Source organism: Triticum aestivum, chromosome 6A (assembly GCF_018294505.1).
Source record: "Triticum aestivum cultivar Chinese Spring chromosome 6A, IWGSC CS RefSeq v2.1, whole genome shotgun sequence".
Lineage (NCBI taxonomy): Eukaryota > Viridiplantae > Streptophyta > Magnoliopsida > Poales > Poaceae > Triticum > Triticum aestivum.
The window spans coordinates 380,766,471-380,772,850 of NC_057809.1; positions in this window are offsets into that span (position 1 = coordinate 380,766,471).

Below are 6,380 nucleotides of genomic sequence, written 5' to 3' on the forward strand. Positions count from 1 at the left end.
ATGTTTCGATCTCTAAGTCTCTCAACTACACAACCCCGTTTTCCACTCTGTTACCAAATGTATTTACCTCACACACCCGCCATTGCACCCCATGTCGAGCTCTCTCTCTCCCCCTCTCCCTCTCACCCTCTCGCGCTAAATACATGCATTGCCTATCTATCCCCCAACCTCTCATGCATGCGCACGCACGCATGTTGTATATCTAGGTCACTCCCTCGAGACTGTCTCACTCTTTCTTCCGCATGGCGGGCCACACTCGTTCAATCTCGCTCTCTTTATCTGAGTCTCGTTTAACCTCGTTTTCTTTCACACACAAATGATATATCTCCCTGTTCGGGCCTTGATCGACACACTCTATACTCTCTCATGCAGATTGTCTATCTAGGTCAGTCCATCCAAGCCGCCACCACTCTTTCGACCTCATGGTGGGCCACGCTCACTCAATCTCTCTCTCTCTCTGTATGTCTCGATTGACCTCACTCTTTCTCGGACAAAAACGATATATCACCATGTTTGAGCCCAATTCGACCTATTCACATTGTATACTCTCTCACGCACATCATCTATCTAGGTCACTCTCTCCAACCCGTCTCACTCTTTCGATCGCACGGTGACCCAATGTGATCGGTTGACCTTGCTTCCTCCCACACACAAAATATATCTACACGTCTGTGACTGGATCATCTCTCAAGCTCTATCTTACAACCCTCACCCTTGCCAAAAATCTCAATCGGACAATATCTCTCCAGAGCATATATATTTGTTCAATGAATGTCGAACCACACTTTGTCTCTCTATCTATATGTCTCTCGATTGACCTCGCTTTCTCACACCGTATCTTCCACGAGTTAAAGCTACTACCTCTCCATCCCTCGCAAAGCCAGAGCTATTTACATTGCGAGGGGCACTCCAACCTTGGATTAATTTGTGTAGGCATTTATTCCGGTCGGTTTAGATTATATTTTCGTAGCATTCGGCCCACAACTACTCCAATCACCGTAGCGGGTAATTAAGCTACGGGGAGCACCTAATATGAGCACCGGGGAGCCGTTGGATCGAAGACGGAGCTAACCACATCTATCCTCCGTGCCAGGTTTGCATGATGAAGCTGTGTGGCTAGTGGGGTGTTTTCAACCGACTGGCTGGGTCCCGAGGTCGAACCATAGGTACTATGTCTGATACAGTATATTTTTACACGCACATTTTTCCTCCGTGCCGAGACGTGGCACACCCTACCGCGCGGTTTCGGGGTCCTCTCGGGTGGTGCACGCATATATTCTTCCTAACGTGGGATGCCCTACCGCGCGTTTTCTGGGTCCTCCTTGGTCGTAGTGCCGAAGCAAGTAAATGAGTCGTCAAATCATGAAAGACCACCTTTCCCGCCGAGTACATCAGTGAACCACGGTGGCTAGCTAGTTGGGCTAGTTCGACCGATTAGCTAGGCCGCCGCCACATTTGTTTTTTCACCCCTTTTTTTATCTACTTGCCGGTAGGTAAATTTAAATATCCACCGCAGCGTTGCTCTGGTGTTTGGGTGCGGCAGGATTTTTAATTTTTTGGTTGACGGGAGCAGGTGCGGCAGCAATTAGTCACGATGACTCCGCCTGTACCCACTGCTCCCTGATGTGAGAAGTCGTCGACTGGTGTTTTACCGTGGTGAAAACCAAAAGATTCCCCGCTCCCTCCGCCTTCCCGTAGATTGCATTGCCTTTCAGCCGTTTTGCCCCCTTTGCTTCCTCTCCCCATTGCTTCTACCTGGTGCCATGGCGGCGCAACAGATCACGGAGTCCGAGGTGAGGCTCCTGACACAGGAGCTCCATGCCAAGGATGCGGAGCTCAGGGCCAAGGACATGGAGCTCCGTGAGCTCAAGGAGGAGAGGAGTGCCATGCTCCTTCGTCATGTGCGGGAGTTCACGGAGCTTCAAAAGCGGCAGGCGTCCACCACAAAGATGCTCGAGGCGTCGGCGGCATTGCTGCAGAAAGCAGGAGATATGATAGGCCGTCACGGGAGCCGGCTGGAGCGCGAGCGGGCCGATCGTGACGAGGTCCAGGATCGCCTCAGCCACTTGGTGAACCAAGTTGCCACGCACGTGTTGCGGCTGCGCGATGCCTACCATCATGCCAGCGCGACAATGTCGGCCGTCGGGCTAAACCCATTCGACCACCCGGTCGACTTCAACGAGCTGCGACTTCCTCACCTGGTCTCCTTCTTCACCTATATCTCTGAGGAGCTGAGCCGTCTCCGCGCGATGGTGGGGGCTGAGCTGGACAAGGAGGGGTTGCGTTCTGCTGTCGCCGTTGCCGGGAAAATCCTTTCAGGGCCCCGTCACCGGAATCCATTCGTGCCATTGGACGCCGTCTTTGACGAGCTGGCTCCCGTCGACCGGGAGCGGGCTCTGCGGGCGGTTGCACCCTGCATCACCAACGTCGTGCGCCTCGAGAAGCAGAGGGACTTCGGTGGTGTTTAGGCGCCCTCTGCATGGGCATGTCCATGTCTCGGTGCAACATGACCATTGGATCAAACTCAGACGGTGTAGATCAGTCACTATAGCACAAAGCGTGTGGGTGTGTTTGGTTGCATTCTCATCTCAATATAGTTGTTTCCTCTTCGTGTATTTTTGTCAACCTACTAGTGTGGACTCATGCACCCTTCGTGCACTCTGCCAAACACCCAAAAGTGGATCGAGAAGGGAACTTTTGCTCCCATCCCGTGCACCCTTCATACACCCTGCCTAACACTATTCGTGCTTCATGGTTCATGTTTCATGGAGTACTGTAGCACCGTACTCTCCGTGTGCTGTGGACCTAGTTTTGTTAACATTGATCTCACCGTCCATTCTCGACCGGAGAGTCGAAAAAGCGGTACTATGTTACATATAGGAGTAGTTGACATGCACACAACATCATTTGTTATCGTCATATCTTACTACACTAGCAACAAGATTGTGTAGTACTGACGTATGAACCACTGCACATGCCTAGTAGTAGGAGCACTGTGTATGTTCAAGTGGCTGCCGTGTTTCGCACTCCTCCGTCGTAAGAGTGGAAACGCTTGCTGTAATCATTTTTTTCTTCTGAAAAACAGTGGACACGCTTTACCGTGCGGATCCTCCTCCAGCCATGAACTAAATTACTCACTTTCGCCGATGTGTGGGACAGCCAGCATCGGGGCCCACCAGCCATGCACTAAATTACTCCGTAGTAGAGTGATGGTAGACTACCCCAATCGAAGCGCCGCAGTAATGCCCAATGAGCCGTCAAATCACAAAACCCCCTCCTTTCCAGCAGTAAGTTGGACGGACGAAGCGACCATCATTTCACTCTTCTCTCTCAGCTTCCTCTCTACCCAACCCTCGCTTCTGCTTCATCTTGTTCCTCATTTCTTCAAGAAAACCCCGACCAGCTTCTGCCATTGTTCTTCTCTCCCAAAGAAGGAAAGGTGAGCGCGTCAATGGTGTTGATTCCGGCCAAGGACCGGTCTTGCAACCCCGAGACTGATCCTATAACTCCCTCTCTTTTCTTCTTTTGGGTTTGTTATTATGGTTTCTTTTTCTTTTATTTCTATTTGATAGTTTCTTGATGGATGCTGGAGCACCGGCTGAAGTGATGTCTATGGCTCCGGCCAAAACCGTCGAGGCTCATGGTACGAAGAAGCGCAAGCACCCCGCCGAGACTACCGCAGACAAGCTCAAAGCCATCGCCCTGTCCAAGCCCCCCTCTTCGGGATCCCTCATTAAGCAAGTCCAGGTAATATCTCTTCTTGACGATCTTTTTCTCGATCTTGATCGTGTTTTTCATCTAACACGCAGTACCAGTACTAGTAGTACAACTTTCTGGGTGATCTTGCATGTGATTTTTGTGTGCCAAATGACGGTTCTAAATTCCTCTTTTGACCAAAACATGCGAGAGGTTGACACTGATTTCTTATCGATTACTTTCAACTACTCCCTCTGTCCCAAATTTCTTGTCTTAGATTTGTCTAGATACGGATGTATCTAATACTAAAATGTGACTTGATACATCCGTATCTAGACAAATCTAAGACAAGAATTTTGGGACGGAGGAAGTACTTTATGAACATCAATGCTACCTTTTAAGAGGGTATATTTGCCTCAATAACTTGTGTTATGGATATTGCATGTAATCCCTCTGCTCTCATGCCTTTGAAGACATGTTCTAGTGTCTTCATTCACTCATTTTTGTGCGTATATGTAGTCATATATGGAGTATAATATCGAAAATCATCTTATATTTCTGAACGGAGGTAGTAATAAAATATGTTTTCTGTTTGAATTAGAACCAGGTCCGCGGTGGAGATGAAGTTCTCAAAGTCATGTCGTGTGAACTGGAAGACCTGATGATGAGTTCTACTGCTGAACTATCCAGCTGCCGTGTCCTTGTTGCCACGTGTCCTGAACTAGTGTTTTCCTGTAGCATTGTTGTCAGGCGTGTTCTCGAGGTTGTACTTGACCACAACAATTTCCTGGCTGTGCCTTCGATTATGAAGGGTGTGGTTCTTGTAAAACTTCCCAAAAAATCTGATGCGGCCTGTCTTCATCATCATGTTTATGAGTGGAAAGACCACTCTGTTAGGTTCTCCAAGGTTGACAAGATGGTGATGGTGCATGTAGACATCTCACACGAAGTCCATGGCCTAGTCAGTTATGCGGGGTTCTTCCCGTAGGTCGGTGGAAAAAAATAGTCTGCAGAGTTTAGTTAGTGCAACTTTGCTTGTCTGTAGTAAGTACTATTGTTCAGTACTTGATTTGTGTTTGTGAACCCTGTATTGTTTATTAATACTGCCGCTTTTGGTGTGTGGTCAGTCCTGAGAACGGTCTATGTTAATGTCTGTCCACTCAATTCAGTCTGTATATTTTGAAGTATCCATATCATATTTTTTTGTGAGGACGGTCTATCAATTATGGTTACACTCCAATATCTGTATGCATTGCAGGGTTTATCGCACCCACCAGGATTTCTAGCCCCATGGATGTTCGGTCCATACGATTTGTCACGACCTTTGGACTGTCCTGCTTCTGGGAGTAGGTGGGGCCCCTGCATGCCACACGTAGTTGGACGATCAATCTTCTGTTTAGTACTTCAACATAGTGATTTCCTGGTAAGGATTCACTCATGTCACATCAAGTAAATCTTATTGATTTACTGTCTAAATCTTATTGATTTAATGTCATGTTTTCTTTCTTTTCCTGCAATTTTACGATGCAGGTTTTGCCATGTGACATTCATCACAGAATAAACCATTTGGTCTGCTCTACGATGGCTATTTTTGCAGGTTTCACTTCTTATGTCGTGTCAGTAACGAAGGCACTGTCCATCACTTATATTACTGGAAAAAATTGGATTAGTTTGTTGTCTGAGCACAAGTTGAATCCCTATGATGAACTGCAGTTTGGTTTAACAAAAACGCCACAATTAGTCCTTCTCGCGTTTAAAAGAAATGAAGAAAAAAACTGGATCACGGTCACGGATCCTAGTCAAGTTAGAAAGCTGATCATAGCAGACCAGACACGATCGCCGCTGTCTCGCACAGGTCGAGCACCGACAGTTGCTCTAGCACTGACAGCGGCAGCAACTCAGTCTGATCTAGCTGAGGATTGGGCACCGACCGCGTCAGCGGATCAGTCTGATCTACCAGAGGATCGGGCATCAACACCGGCACCAGCTCTACAAGGAGCACCATCTCCGGCAGCAGCAGCGGCTTCGGCACCTGCACCAACACTTGCACTTTCATCTGCTCTGGCCCGTTGTCGGTGTCAAAACCGGCGGATCTCGGGTAGGGGGTCCCGAACTGTGCATCTAGACTGGATGGTAACAGGAGGCAGGGAACACGATGTTTTACCCAGGTTTGGGCCCTCTTGATGGAGGTAAAACCTTACGTCCTGCTTGATTAATATTGATGATATGGGTAGTACAAGAGTAGATCTACCACGAGATCAAGGAGGCTAAACCCTAGAAGCTAGCCTACGGTATGATTGTTGTATATGGAGTTGATCTCCTACGGACTACAACCCTCCGGTTTATATAGACACCGGATAGGGTTAGGGTTACATAGAGTCGGTTACAATGGTAGGAGATCTTGAATATCCGCATCGCCAAGCTTGCCTTCCACGCCAAGGAAAGTCCCATCCGGACACGGGACGAAGTCTTCAATCTTGTATCTTCATAGTCCAGGAGTCTGGCTGAAGGTATAGTCCGGCTACCCGAACACCCCCTAATCCAGGACTCCCTCAGTAGCCCCTGAACCAGGCTTCAATGACGATGAGTCCGGCGCGCAAATTGTCTTCGGCATTGCAAGGCGGGTTCCTCCTCCAAGTCCTTCATAGAAGATTGTAGACACCAAGAGTAGTGTCCGGCTCTGC